Source organism: Mauremys mutica, chromosome 4, assembly GCF_020497125.1.
Source record: "Mauremys mutica isolate MM-2020 ecotype Southern chromosome 4, ASM2049712v1, whole genome shotgun sequence".
Classification (NCBI taxonomy): Eukaryota; Metazoa; Chordata; order Testudines; family Geoemydidae; genus Mauremys; species Mauremys mutica.
In genome coordinates this window covers 126,773,974-126,789,137 of record NC_059075.1, presented here as the reverse complement: position 1 = coordinate 126,789,137, position 15,164 = coordinate 126,773,974, and the positions used below count along the sequence as shown (strand labels likewise).

Below are 15,164 nucleotides of genomic sequence, written 5' to 3'. Positions count from 1 at the left end.
CATGCTCCGGGTTTGTGAATGTGTGTGGTTCTGCGCACGTTCAGAGCCCCTCGAGCGCATGCTCCGGATTTGTGAATGTGGGTGTTATCTCAGGGTTTGCTGTGGCAGTGGCCGCTAAGGAACTGGAGTTGTAGTTGTTGTTTACCAGAGTCTTGTTTTGCCCTTGGGTTTGATGGATATGAGGTTTGGATTGCCCGGATGCTTCATCTGCATTCTTGTGCTGTTTTGCGTTGTTAAAAGTCTCAAAGCAGATTCCCGGTTCTTTGGCGGTTCTGGAGGAGGTGTCCTTGTAGCGTGGACTAAGCATTGTCAGAAAAGTTGCCCATGCCTATGGGGGGTGGGGGGAACCGTTTTACAAAACTGAACTTTACCATCTTTCTCACCCACACCTATGTATTCACTTCAAATACAAAACCTCACAGAACAACCCAACCAATAAGCAAAATATATTTACTGGGCTTCTTCCATCCATCAGTCACTGATGCTGGTGAATTTTCCCTTTCAGCTGTCTCGTTCCTTTTTCTTCTGAGCTTGTTTTCCCTCTGCTCTAAGGCTCTCTCATGTTTTCACCATACTGTGGAGCAAACAGCATTATTATAAAACACATGAAACCGTCTTGTAAACTTAAAAACTAAATATTCATTAGGGTGTTTTTCTTTTTAAAAAGTCACAGCTTTAAAACAAATCATCCAGTTCAGGCTGTACGAGAAACACAGGTTTTGAGTTTATTTCTACCACTTAAAACATAAACCAAAAAACAACAAACAAACAACAACAAACACCTCAAAAACATTTTTTTAAAATACATCGCATTTTGCAGAATAAAAACCAAACTGCTTTTAAAATCCATTTTAAACCACATTTTGCACAGGAAAAAACCCTGTTGGTTCGAAACAAACCAAGTACTTTTAAAACCCTACACCTATGCCTTGCCCAGACCCCTCTCACACACAAATCAGCAGCTTTAGAAACACACCAAACCAAGTTTGCCTCCATACACTTTTCAATAACCCCCACCCCCCCCACGCATTTAAAAGCCAGTTGCAAAAAAGTTCCCTTTCACTAAGGGATCATGTGTTGCAGGCACATGCTTGTTCTGTTCCCCCAATGTGTGTTTGGGCCTTTAGGTTAAAGAACAAGCAAAAATGTTATTTACTATTACCACCAAATCCCTATACAAACTGTGCAATACTTAAAGTTTTTTAAAACAGTATTAAGCACAATTATAGTTAAAATGGTTTTTACCTTGGCCTGGTGGTGAACTGCAGCTTAACGTTACTGCTTCCATGCTCAGCAGATCACGCTGCAATAAAGATAGGCACCATGATTTTCCTAAGACAGCCTGGGCAAAGAGTGGCATTATACAATGTATAGTTTCAGAGTTCAAGCCAGCAAGCCTCTTTCTGCCGTCCAGCAGCCTTTCAAGAAAGTTTCTGTTGAAAAGGACAGTCTCCAACAGACCTGAGGTTTTTATACCATCTTAGCCCATTGTTCAAACAGACTTCAGCACAGTAGCTTGCAGGTTAATGTAATCCCCACAGCTCTGAACTAATAGATCCTTAAGGACTTTAGGCACCCATCCCGCAGCACCCCCTGTGGTGATCTGGGGTGGGGGAACCAAGCTGTCTGCACAACAGGGCTTTTTTTTTTTCTTTTTTCTTTTTTTCTGTAAGTTAAAATAAATGTTTCTGTGGGGCCTTCTTACAGTATTGAACAGTCCCCATTTCCAAGCGGGGGGCCCTTTGCAGATGTCAGTGAATGTCTTGGGGCTTCAGGGTTTTTTTTAAACACGTTTCTTTCGTGCTTAAAGTTTGGGGTGGGGGTGTTTTCTAGAAAGAATGATCCAGAGCATTCGACCAACTCCAGGGCCATATTTAATCTGTCCAATAGTGTTCCACCAGCTCCTGGGGTCATATTGAAACTGTCCAATTGAGTTCTGCCAACTCCGGCAGTTATATTTAAACTGTCCAATAGCATCTGCGAATTCCTGAGGTTTTATTTCATTTCATATTAATCAGAACTCACCATCCACCCCCACCCACCCCCATCAAATTTAACCCTATGGGAACAAGGGTAAGTAATCGCAGTCACCCTGGCTATTCAGTAAGGGAGGTGGGGGGGGTTAAACCCACTCAGTTCAACAGGGTAAGTCAACTCTATTGTACTCAAACACAGGACTGAACAACCTGTTTGTTTTATTGTAAGCACATTTCTTAGGATTTTTTCCCCCCACCCACAAAATACATTTCAGCTTTTTGCTGTAAATGGGTCACTTTGACACACAAAACCCACAAGCGCTAGGTTCTCGCAAACAATTGATTTTTAAAAGACATACAGCTCCTTGAAACCAAACCAAGATGCTTCATTAAAACTTTTAGCTCATTTAAGGGCCAAAGGCCTTCGAACAGAAACACAGATAGTCACAAAGCCCTTTTCAATAGGTTTTTTTTTAATTTACAGTTACCAAGTTTTCTATCGTGTGTTTGTCCCCTCACCCTTCTCTAACTGAATCCTTTTAGATTCCTTACAAATAGTCTTTTCCTTAAGCAGGGATCTGTAACTTTTTGTGCAGACTAGATGGCCAATATCACGCCGTGTCGTGGAAAAATGACCCCGTGTTGTGTTTGGATCATAATCACCCGAGGCCCCTTTATTACGAGCATGCGGGGGGGGGGGGGAACCAGCGAACTGGCGTCCCCCTGAATACAGATTTGTCAACAGGTTTTATAGCAAAAAAACACAATTAGTGATACACACATCCTTGTTCACATGATTGGCTTAACTGCAGAAATGCTGTGCAAGTGAGTGGAGACACTGACTGTGTTTTAAAGAAGATGAACCTGCAGATGCCTGCAATTTTTCCACTCCAGCTGTAAGCAGGTTATTTTCTTTCAAACACGTTCAGGGGCGCCACTGAACTGCACAGCATTGATCAAGGTCCCCCCTTGTGCTGACTGTTCTTGGCTTAGGCACAGACATTGCACAGCAGAACCTCTGGCAATAACGGCGTTTAATCAGCTTTCCAAACCCAGCTCAGCACATAGGCCCCGGAGCTTGCAGTTGATATCCACTGAAGTCCAAGTCACCCAGTCATGGGGCTGTTGGGCTGGCGCATCTATTACACGGCCCTTGCAATCTCCACAAAGCTTTTCCCTAAGGCAGTGCTTATGGGCAGCATAAACAGCAACGCGTACAATAGTCCGCATGACTTTTTTACACTCACGAAATACCTCATGGCCATCATCCTCAGAGTCCTCTTCAACAATTTGTATCGGCATTGAGCAAAACCAAGGTGGGCCTGGTTCATCTTCCCTGCTTGATGAAACGCTGTCCAGGGCTTCCAGGCCGTCTAGAAAGGCATTGTCGAGCTGTTGAGAGATTTTCAGAACAGAAAGAGTGTAAGCACCCCACTGCTTGTTTTTAGATTTACACAACCCCCAGTTCCTTACTCATTAAGAAGCGATTGCTTCTTAATCATTCATTTACGTGTGTGATGTCTTTTCCGTTCACCTTGTCCACTGGTGACTCCCCGAGCCTCAATCACATTCCACCTCTAAGGGGGTGGACAAAGAGAGGCCACCGTGCTCATTGGGGTGTCTCACAAGCAGTTGGGTTTTGGGTTTTGGTTCCAGTTTATCCATCTATGGCTGGGCCAAAGGGCTCCCCTCAGTCGCTCCCTCCTCCTCCTCGGGACTGTCGCTGATGTAGTGCTTTCTCCGCGGATGATCAAAGACCCTCGGGGCTAAGACAGAGTCTGAAGTTCTAACGAGGGTGGTGAAGGAGTCCATGTTTCCTCTCAGCAGCCTTTCCACAATTTCTAAAACATGTGTCCTTGGTAAGAGATGGCCTGTCTGTCTGGTGCTGGGACTTATGGGGTAATAGTGCTGCACTCTGATTGGCAGAGGTCCTTGGGAGGAGTTCTTAGAGGGTTCATACGGCGCACTTCCGGATGGGTCACCCTGCCCCAGAATTCTCCCTGATTGGTCAAAATCTCCTCTTAGGGCAGTCCTATCGGGTCAAACCCATCCTAATTGGTAGATGGCGGTAGGAGGAGTTCTTAGAGGGGTCACACGACCCACTTCTGGACGGGTCACCCCACCTCGGAACTCACCCTGATTGGTCAAATCTCCTCTCAGGGTGGTCCTTCTGGGATGAAACCCATCCTGATTGGTAGAGAGTGGTGGGAGGAGTTCTTAGAGGGGTCACATGACACACCTTACTTCCAGTCACGTAGCCACCTTGACCCCGGAGTTAAAACCCCCCCATGCGGCAGGACTTCCGGTGACAGGTGGGAGAGACTAAGGGGTCAATGGGTAGGGCTTGGGAGGGTCAAGGGGAGGGGTTAGGGTTTGATTGATGGTGGCCTTCCTGATAAATACCAAGATTACATGGATACCTTAGAAAGAAATGTGGACTCATTACCTCTGCACCGGGACTATGACTGCCCTATTGACCTACCACCTTGGCTGAAAGTTGCTTTTCCCTGTACTTACGCATTGTTGGGACCAGAATTAGTGGATCTCCCTGCATAGAAGTCATGAAAACCAGTCCTAAGAGCAGGCTCTTTTGGGGAAGAAGAAATGTGGGACTCTGCTACGCCTCTCATTAGACTATCAGCTCCTGAACAAAGTGATCATTTGAAACCATTACCCACTGCTGTGAATCCCACAATTGTTGGCTCACAGGAAATCTGCAAAGGGTTTCATCAACCCAGGGCCACCCAGAGGATTCCGGGGGCCCGGGGTCTTCGGCGGCGGGGGGCCCTTCCGTTCCGGGACCCGCCGCCAAAGTGCCCCAAAGACCCGCGGCGGGAGCCCCCCGCCGCCGAATTACCGCCGAAGCGGGACCCGCCGCCCGGTCTTCGGCGGTAATTCGGTGGCGGGGGCGGGGGTGGGTCCCGGAACAGAAGGGGCCCCCTGCCGCCGAAGACCGGGCTGCGCTTCGACGGTGGCGGGTCCCGCTTCTCCCCCCCCCGCCCGGCCCCGGGTCCCGCTTCTCCCCCCCCCCGCCCGGCCCCGGCCCCGGCCCCCGCTTCTCCCCCCCGCGCCCGGCCCCGGCCGCCGCTTCTCCCCCCCCCCGCCTGGCCCCGGCCGCCGCTTCTCCCCCCCCCGCCTGGCCCCGGCCTCGGCCTCTCCTCCCCCCGGCCCCGGCTTCTCCCCGGCCCCGGCCTCGGCCTCTTACCGAGCGCGTCGCCGGCAGGGCCTGAGCTCCGTCCCGCTCAGAGCCGCGTGGTGAGGGGGCGGGGCTGTGAGCTCCACGCCGAGCGGAGGCAGCTGCCCCGCCCCCTCCCCACGGCGCTCTGAGCGGGACGGGGCTCAGGCCCCATTGGAGCTCCCAGCCCCGCCCCCTCACCACGCGGCTCGGATCGGGGCGGGGCTCAGGGGCTCGGCTGGAGTCTCGGCGCTTGATGCGCCGAGGCTCCAGGAGAGGGGCGGAGGCGGGAGCCTCCGCTCTTCTCTTGGGGGCCCCTGCGGAGCCCGGGGCCCGGGGCAAATTGCCCCCTTTGCCCCCCCCTCTGGGCGGCCCTGCATCAACCTTCATCTGCAAGGATTTCCAATCTAACCCTCGTTTGGGCAAGGAACAAATGGAAGACAGATTTCAAAACACACTATGGACGTTTTAACTGTCTGATATGCTATTTGAGCTAACTAACAGTCCCCTGACCTTGAAACACTTCATCAGTGATATATTTGGGGACAGTGTCATCTATTGGGGGTGACATACGTCTCTTTTTGGAGAACCCAGAGCAGCACGCGCAGCACATCCGAACCTGGAGAGGTTTCAGCAGCATGGTCTCAACACAGAATTGGAAAAGCGGAACCTCCAGCCAACTCTACACAGAGTTTTGGGGGTACATCCTCGCCCCAGAAGATGTTACCATTGATGCAAATAAGGTGGAAGCCATTCATAAATGGGGCAAAGTTGGAAGTCCTCAAGAAGTGCAGTGCTTCCTAGACTTCACTCATCCTGTGAAATTGAGACGTGCTGGCTCTCAGTGATGCTTAGACGGAAAACCACGCACCCCACATAGAGGTTGGAACCAGCCACTTCCAGGTTGTCCTGAGGAGCCATGATTTCTCCAGGTGCTGGGTAAAGGGCACCGGGATCAGCCTCTCAAAGGTAGGGGAGGGTCGTGTGAGGAGAGGGTCTAAGAGAGGAGGAGTGTGGGCTATGCTCTGTATTTGGGCTTGGCAGGGATCGAGAGAAGGGACAGGGCTGTTAGAGGGCAATGCGAGGTGCGAGGCGGGGGGTCGCAGATGGGGTCAAGCCCTGAAAAGTTCAGCTGTTTTAGATCAACTGTGCCAGAGAATCACTGGTTGAAGTGACTGAAAGCTCTGAGCTGGGATTGGCCAAAATCCTCCTCCTCAGATGGGAACATCCCAAAAGTCTGTAGACGCTCAGCCTCTGAGGTGAACGTTGTGGCCCTAACCTCTCTCTGCTCTGTACCTCACAGGATTCCAGCCGGCTGTTCCAATCCAGGAGGAAACTGTGCCACCGAAGTCTTCAAGCACCTGGGCAGTGAAGTGCCACTTAACCCCGCTGTGATGCACAGATCTTGCCCTGGCTGTCTACACAGGGCTGTATTTCACCCCGTCAGAGTGTAAGGAAATAACTGGCTGAAAGCCTTTTTCTTTTTGGACATCTGTCTAGTGGGAAAGAACCATGGGGATTTTTAACCTGTTTCACTCCCATGCCTGGTGCTTCAATGATGCAGAGACATGCTGATGGATTGGTTGATTTCCCCACCTTTTAATCTACTCTCGTCTTCTCTTTTAACAGGTATTCTAAGGGCCCCCCGTGCATCATATGGGCGTTCTTGGGGGTGCAGATGGCATCAGACCTGCACCTGAATAAATAATAGGGAATGAAATATGCAGACACTAAAGTTCTGCAGCCAAATTCTCAGAAACCTTCCTCTTCCATATAGGATCAGGATTTTGGTTTGAATTCATTTTTTTTTAAAAAGTGCTAAGCAGAATGCTACACTGTAAGAAGAGGAAAGCGAATCAAAAACTGAAAGATTGTTACTAAAACCAATGAACAGCTGCAGAGAGTGCAGACCCGGCAAAGCAAACAAATGAATACTGTGAGTAAATAACCTGAAAGCAAATGGGGAAGAAAACCTCCTCTGGGTAATTGTGGCTCTTGGGACAAAAATCGGGTTCCTGGTACGTAGCCTGGCTGAGATCATCCCTTTTCCCAGGGATTCAAATGTCAATCTCTGTGTGGTGTCCTTATTTTATTCCTAGGAAAAGGATCCCCAAAGGAGGTGTACGGATCCGGGACTCTAATGTCTGCCAGAAGCTTCAGCCACCTTCACAGGTAGAAGTCACTGGCTTTCCTACAATGCCGCTAGTGCTCTTCCTGCTCTCCAGGTCTGCTCCCTCCAGCAGGACAGAGACACCCCTTAACTCCCCGAGTCCTGATTTCCTGCCATTCAAAAGGCTGAGGGTTTGCATTGCCCCCACCCCCACCATCAGAGACTTTTCCTATGGGAATCTCCCTCGAGCAGGGGAGAAATCTCTTCTTTCATTAGAACCAGTCTGCTCAGTAAATCCACCCACACTGACCTCATCTCAGCTGCTTTGTTTATCGGAGATTAGTGGTATCTTTGGAAAACCCTTAGCGTGTCGGGGTGTGAAGTGGAGCAGGGGATGCAGGAGCACCAGCATATTCCCCTGAAGAACACCACCCTGTCTTTCTCTGGTCAGGTTAGAGCTCACCGTCCATTGCGGAGGTGAAGACCGGATGAGAGCTGCTGGATTGACCTTGATGTGCCATGTCCTTGTGTGGATGAAGGACCTACATCTCAGGGATGGCCAGCAGCAGATGTAACACGTGTGTCCAGGAATGGGCTAAATAACCTACACTGAGAGTTAAGTAAAATCGTGGCCACATGTAGACATCACAGGAATTGGTGGGGATTGACTCAGGGTCCTTCAGCACAAGCCCCTCTCACTCACTGTCAACAAATCCAGCTCCACTCACTAGACCACACCCCATTCCAGAGCCCCAGAACCCAGGAGCCCTGATTCTCAGACCCAGGCCTCACATCACAAGGCCAAACCTCCTCCCATTATGGGGGCTGTTGAAGGGACCATTGGCAAAAAAAACCTCTACATTCCCCCTGTCAGAGACTGCGGCCATGGGTGACAAGTGAATGAGCTGAGATCTCCCCTGTGGGAATTCGAGGGGCTGCACATTTGGGGTTTCACAGGGACGGCGTCTGGCAGCCATTGACAGAGTGTTCCTGGGAGGAGATTTTCCATCTCTAACAAAGGGTTTCTGTTCCCCCAGATCTTAGCCGCTCAGCAGAATGCGGGAGAGCCGAGTGCTGATGGGCTAGAGGGGTCCCAGGAGTCGCTGTGCAGCAGGGACAGTGTCTGCAGTCACCATGGGCCACACCCTGCGCTCCAGACAACCCAGGCTGGTTCCCTGGATTGCAAAGGGGACTTTGGCTTGGGGAATCGGTGCTGGTGCCTGTGTTCACAGCTGGGATGTTTTTCTGAGGCTACTCCATGGTCCATGAAGCGCCATGCAAGCAAGGGGAGAATGGACATTAGAGAGCGAGGCTGGGACCTCTGCGGGGCTGCTGCAGTCGAACATCCACAGCCAGAAGAGAGACGATGGGAAACGCGCTTCGCTGGCTGGCCACAGCCTCAGCAGCTGTCTCAGAAAGCTCTGCTCATGTTCCAGCCAACAGAGGCAGGACGAAGAGCCACACAGGGAGAGCCTGGGTTGCAATTAGCAAGTTGCAGGTTTTTCAGTGGATTATGCTGCCCTGACAGTCTATTTCCTGCAATGTGCACATCCAGCCTCCCTGGCTGACCTCAATGGGAGTTAGGTTCTCTGTGCCAACAGGACAGGGCTGGCCTTACCATGAGGCGAACTGAGGCGGCTGTTGCAGGTGCCAAACTGTGGCAGGCCACCACTAGGACCCAGAGTGTAGAAAATTGTCTGATGCTGGTGCATATGTTTTCTCTCTGCTCTAGATGCATAGAGATGGTGGAGTGCTGTGCTGGAGAAGGGGGGCACAAGAGACATAACAGGCATGCAGGAGAAAAGGGGAGAGGGAATAACAGAAAGCAACAGGAGCTTCAGGGAGAGAGAGGAGGCGGAGCCTCTTATGTACCTCTCGAGAACCCCCAGGGGTCTGGACTAACACCAGCTTCTTGGGGAGCTTCCTATTTCCTGCTGCTTCCCTGAACCCGCTTGAGGAGAACAGGCAGTCAACTGAAGTAGTAGGAGCCGAGTAGGCCTTAAGACGCTGATATCGTCCCTCATTCAGACCCTGCTACCCGTCTGCTTATTTGTCCCCTGCCACTCTAGCTGGCACAGAACAGCAGTCATGAGTGAAAGAAGAAAAGGCCCCTCTGAGGCAGCATTCAGAAAAAGAAAGAAAGCAAAGGAAGCTTTTCTGTCTACGCAGGAAGGACACTCTGCTGAGATACATAAACACAAATGTTCACGGTGAGCCTTCCTGCCCCAGTGAGGATGTGAGTGCTGAGGAGATGCCTGATCTTCCAGTTAGTCAGAGTGCAGGTGACCTGGCAGCTACTGCAGCATCCATATCTCCATCTCAAATGGATGTAACCATGCACATTCCTGAAGAAAAGTGTAGATCAGAGAAGTGTGTGGTGGAGGCACAAGAAACAGCTGCTGCTGAGTTTAGTTCCTTAAATCTAGATGATCCAGGACTGTGGACCCTTTGAGCAGTAGCCAGAGGGACTTCCTTGTACTGCCTGGGCCACAGCAAGTGAAAAACTTCATGTTCCCCAAAGACAATGAAAATAGAAGTTTCCATCCAATACATTCCTGGTGTGAAATCCCCAATGGTGACAAAGTGGAGCGGCCATGGCTTATGTATTCAAAAACCCAGAATGCTGCATACTGTTTTTGTTGCAAACTCTTCCAGTCTAATGTTCCAGCCACACTGAGTTCTACAGGAACAAAGGACTGGAAAAATCTGGCTAGAAATGGGGCATGCCATGAGAAGGCAGCAAATCACCGGAGAGCATTCCATAGGTGCTAAGAGCTTGAGATGAGCCTAAGGTTCAAGTCCACCATAGATGATGAGCATCAGGAGAAGATTGCATCAGAGTTATGAAAAGGCTCTTTGCCATTGTGAGGGTGCTTGCTACCCAAAACCTAGCACTGCGTGGCACTTCAGATCAGCTGCATGTGCCAAACAATGGAAACTTCTGCATAGAACATCCTCACCACACAAGTTCCCCAACCCACCACACTTTCTTTAATCATAATAATAATTCATAATAAATAAATGATTCATCAGAAGAAAGAAAGAAAGTCCTAGTTCTTACATCTCCTGCTTTCTTTGTATGTGTCAGTCTTCCTCAGATCATAGGGGCTTTGTATCAGGGAGTGTCCTTACTTTCTCTGTCTTGTAAAGCTCACACTAGTGACACTGACCAGATAAATAATGGAGACATTACCCCAAAAAAAAACCCCAACCCTTTGTCATGAAGACTGTTCTCCTCAGTAAAGCAAGCTATAAACATTAGGAAATGCACAGAGGACTAAAAGGCTGCAAAGTGAAGCACTCTGGGGCAACATTAGGAAATACCAGTATGAGCATTGCCTGTGCAACGTTAACTCTGCAAGAAATGAGGCAGGGACCCTACAGGCAACAGACTCCTTCAATACCCAGCCCCAGAGCAGAAAACCCTGTGCACTGAATAAGGAAGGGGTCCAGTGGGGAAAAAAAACCTATGGGATCATGTCATTAAAATCTGCATCGTCCTGCAAATGTACAAGAGGACTGAATTTAGGGTGCCAGGGCAACACTTCTTTGGACATTTGCTAATCTGAGAATGCTTCACTTTGTAACCTTTCCATCCTGTTTAAAAACCTTGACTTTGTATTTCCTAATGATTTTATTGATGAAAGCAAACGTGAGTAATGTTAAATGAAGGGTTTTTGTTGTTAATTTCTCTGTGCTGTGTAATGGGGTGTGTCATGGGATCTCACCCCCACTTTGAGCTTGTGGGTTCAAAGATGGGGACCCACATGTATTCTGCCACCACCCTAACCCTTAGGGTGGGGTTCCTTCTCGCTGCCACCACTCAATCAAGAAATGTGGATTGAGACACAGTCCTTCCCCAAAATCCTAGGGGATTCCAAGAGCCCCAAATCCATGGAGTTCTTACACCCAGGAGAAACAAACCATTCCCCCTGCTTCCTCCCTTTTCCTAGGAGAGATACCGGGATCTAACTACAGAGGGATAGCTCCCCCTTCTCTTTCCCTGAGAATCCACCCAAGGAAAGACCAAACAAGTCCTTAATAGAAAAGAATTTATTAAGAGAACAAAAAGAAAGTACAGAATCTCTATGAGCCCAAGCTGGACACTCATAGGGGATAACCTTATCAATCTCTGGAGAGAATTCCCCCTCCCCCCTTTCTCAGTCAAAGCAAAATCAGCAAACAGGAATAAAGCATTTCCTTTAGCAAACACACAATTGCAAATGTAGAAATCAAATCATAAGACTAATTCGCCTTTCTAATTAATACTCACTATTAATTAGTAGAAACTACTCCAGGAGAACTTGGAGACATGACTGTCTTCTGTTAGATCCAAAAACAGTTCTCTAGACAAACAAAGAAAACACAGACAAAAGCTTCCCTCCACAGAGATTTGAAAAAATCTTATCTCTGATTGGTCCTCTGGTCAGGTGGTCACCAGGTACTACATGTTAACCCTTTCCAGGGAAAAGAGACCTTAACCCTTAACTATCTGTTTATGACAGGGTGACACCCCCCCTCCCTCCAGCCTGGAAAGGGTTGGAAAAGCCCTGCAGAGGGCTGGGCCTGGGCAAGGTAAAACCCTGGCTGATTGGAGGAAGTGGCTGCAGCTGGGGCCACGCCCCAAACTGAGCTACGGGGCCTTATAAGAAGGCCAGGGAAGCCAGAAGGGTCAGTCTCTCTCTGTTTGTAGTGGGAGATGGGCCTGGCTGTAGGGAGCTAGAGACAGAGTACCTGACTGGAGTAGGGCCGAGCAGAAGGCCAAGAGGTTCTGGGAGTTGCAGAGGGCAGCCCAGGGGTAGGCTAAGGCAGCAGGTCCAAACCCTCCTTGCCAGTGATGAATGGCTGATCCTGCAGTCTGCCCCAGGGCACGGGGGTGAGATGATGACTGGCAGTAGCCGTATACTGAGGTGAGGTGGGGACAGTGGGTGTGGGTTCCCTGGGCAGGGTAGACCCTGAGAGAAAGGGGTTACTGCCAGGGCAGCACCTAAGCTAAAGGGGCACCGGGTCCAGGGAGGGGCACAGTGGCCAGGGGACAGGCGGATCACTGGCCTGCAAAGGCTGCTCCGGAGCTGGAACGAGCTGATTCCCATAAATCACCAGCAGGAGGTGCCGTGGGGGTGAGTCCGCACCTCTATAAGCTGTTAAACTGTGAAGCTCTTATTCATGCATTGGTTCAGTCTATATTTTATTGCTATGGTTATCTTTGTGAAAATCCCACTTTTACCACTAAGGGCTGTTCTGATCAGAGTATTGAAAGTAATGAAATTCAACTGTATTAAAACAACTCATTTTATGCAATTTCAGGGTGAAAGTTCTCAGCTGTAACCCTGAATGTGCAAGAAGCAGAGAAACAATATCCAAGAAAAAGAGCTGGAATTTTTCATCTTGTTTTCATCTAGGCCTTACTGAGGACAGTAGCAAACACCTGCCCTTTGCGAAGGAACACAGCACCGTACCGCAGCACAAACCCCACTGAGCACAGCAGGGGCTGTCCTGGTTATCCAGCTCTGCCCCGGTTTCATTACAAACTTCCTGTCTGTGATGATGTTCTGGTAACAAGGGGGCAATCAGCTGTCAAAGGTAGCTGTTGCCATGACAGCCAGGGTGCTAGTCATTCTCCCCAAGTATGAAAATGAAGCGGCGGGAGGAAGTGCTGAGTGGTGGGTTATCTCTGATGTCACAATGCTACTGCTCAGGCAGCACCAGTGGGCAGCAAATGTGTGGTGTGTTTGGGGGTGGAGGGGGGCAGGCTTTCCCAGTGCTCCTGTTTCCCCAAATTTCCTAAAGAAGCCAACAACATAACTACCCAGAATACACATTAATGGTGATTTCGCCCACATGATAGTTAGTGGCTGAAATTTGATTCAAATCCTGCATGGCATGTTTAGAAACGAGGGTTCCAAAAAAAGGAGAGACCTCGTTAAACAGAAAATGTTGATGCACTGGTGCATTTGTGGTTGTGTTAAAATTGAATACTGTGACTTTAAATGTTGGGCAGGGTTCCTGGGCGTGCTTGCATGCTAGGGAGCTCATTAGGGCAGCACACAATCGGGGCGTAGCAGCAGCCAGTCAGCAGGTACCCAGTGAGTTGTGCCTCTCCGTTGTAGCCTGCGTTCCCTCCCTCTGATTTTTGGGTTCTTATGTGTTGTTGTTCTGGCTCCTAAGAAACAAATTAGCGAGACGTTGGGAACGTCCAGCAAGAGTATTTTATATTTTCTCTAACTTGTCTGCTTGTGTGGCACAATCCATGAAAGTCACAATCTCATCCAAAATAAAATAAACTTATGAAGCCAAATGTCCTTTTGAAACAAAAAAATGGAACCATTTCATTCTGGTAACATTGACACTTCACTTTTCCTTCCCCTTTCACAGGGAGGAGCCTAAATTAGGTTTCCCTAAATCCATGATTGGAATAGTGACGCAAAGCCTCACTAGAAGCCAAGCAGCTCGGAAAGAATGGGATGATCACAATGCAGTGGAACACTATTTATCTGACCCTCCAGTATCCGGTTCTCTGTATTAACCCAACAACCACCGCGCACAGGTCCAGAAGTGGGCAATCTCTCCTATGGTCACTAGATGGCGCTGCAGTCTGGCACTTTCCCATTCATCCGATCATCCGACGTTTTGGTTAACCAATCTGGCCCTGGTCCCAACTTGATGTGATAAAGGGGGTTCCGCTCTTCTTGTGAGCGATCGTTTGATGCAGGGGATCTGCTGCTGGTGTTATTCCTTGTGGAAAAGTACAAATTGCAAAACTGATGGGAGGGGCCTTCTGAGGTGGTAGGGAGGGGTCACGCTGTTACCTGCAATGTACACAGGCCCCGCAGCAGGGACGCACCTCAGACTGTGCATATAAACAGGTTAAAAGTGCTTCACAATAGTGAAGCCATTGTCAAGATGCTATTCTGTGCAGAGGATTGTAAGACAGCCCCTGTTCCTGATCTGAGGCCTGCATGCCATAGGGATATCCCACTCGAGAGCATTGAGGTGTGTGAAGAGGTTACCGTAACTGAAAAGACATGGCTGTGCTGCAAAGTCACTGGCAGGTATTATCAAGCAGGCCAGGCCTGACTCACAAAAATTGCCTAAGATGAACACTGGGGGAATCACAACCTGCACCCCGCAAAGCATCCCACAGAACTGGTCCATTGCGGCTGCAAGTTCATAAGGAGATGGCAAGCCTGCTGGACAGGGAATAATTAAAGAGTCAAACAGTCCCTGGGATGAGGAGGTCATTTTGCTGATGTTTACAGGTAGCTCCTCCCAAGTGTGGGGGGCAGAATGGGAGGAAGCACGAAGGGGCTTGTGTTAAGATTTAACCAGGGAGTGATGGTGGTTAGCATCATGGGCCATGTAACTGCAAACACTGTGTGCCCTTAGCCCAGGGGTGGGCAAACTGCCCTGTCTGCAGGCACTGCCTCTGAAGCTCCCATTGGCTGTGATTCCCAGCCAATGGGTGATGCAGAGGCGGTGCTTGGGGCACGGGCAGCGTGTGGAGCCTCCTTGCTTTCCCTATGAATAGAAGGCAGATAGGGGATGTGCTGCTGCTCTGGGAGCCACACGGAGACATGGCACTCGCGTTTTTGTCGCTCTTATCTGGACTCTCTGCAATTGGTCCACATCTTTCCTGAAAAGTGGTGCCCAGAACTGGACACTAGACCCCAGTTGAGGCCTAATCAGCGCGGATTAGGGCAAAAGAATCACTTCATGTCTCTTGCTTATAACACTCCTTCTCTTACCTCCATATTACAAGTGACAAACTGAGGCAAAGGGAGACTAAAACAAAGGTTTTTTAACGGTATTTAGGCCACATAAATCCCACTGATTTCAATGGGAACTAGGAACTGAAATCCCTGCAGTGGAGGCAGAACTTAAACTCAGACCCCTCAAGTCTTAG

General features: G+C 49.5%; 3 long non-coding RNA genes across 3 annotated transcripts; 2 read left to right on the top strand and 1 right to left on the bottom strand.

Moving 5' to 3' along the window:
- Nucleotides 1–442: 442 nt before the first annotated feature.
- On the bottom strand, nt 443–11,590 carry LOC123368251. The gene is made up of 4 exons (XR_006578728.1): nt 11,535–11,590; nt 3,231–3,368; nt 1,246–1,303; nt 443–574 (listed from the first exon to the last, which is right to left on the bottom strand). It is a non-coding gene; the product is annotated as an uncharacterized LOC123368251 (long non-coding RNA).
- On the top strand, nt 6,513–7,760 carry LOC123368250. Its single transcript, XR_006578727.1, has 4 exons — nt 6,513–6,601; nt 6,781–7,087; nt 7,251–7,323; nt 7,713–7,760. It is a non-coding gene; the product is annotated as an uncharacterized LOC123368250 (long non-coding RNA).
- Nucleotides 11,591–12,320: 730 nt separating the features above from the next.
- Nucleotides 12,321–13,930, top strand: LOC123368249. Its single transcript, XR_006578726.1, has 3 exons — nt 12,321–12,381; nt 12,569–12,844; nt 13,637–13,930. It is a non-coding gene; the product is annotated as an uncharacterized LOC123368249 (long non-coding RNA).
- The last annotated feature ends 1,234 nt before the right edge of the window (nt 13,931–15,164 follow it).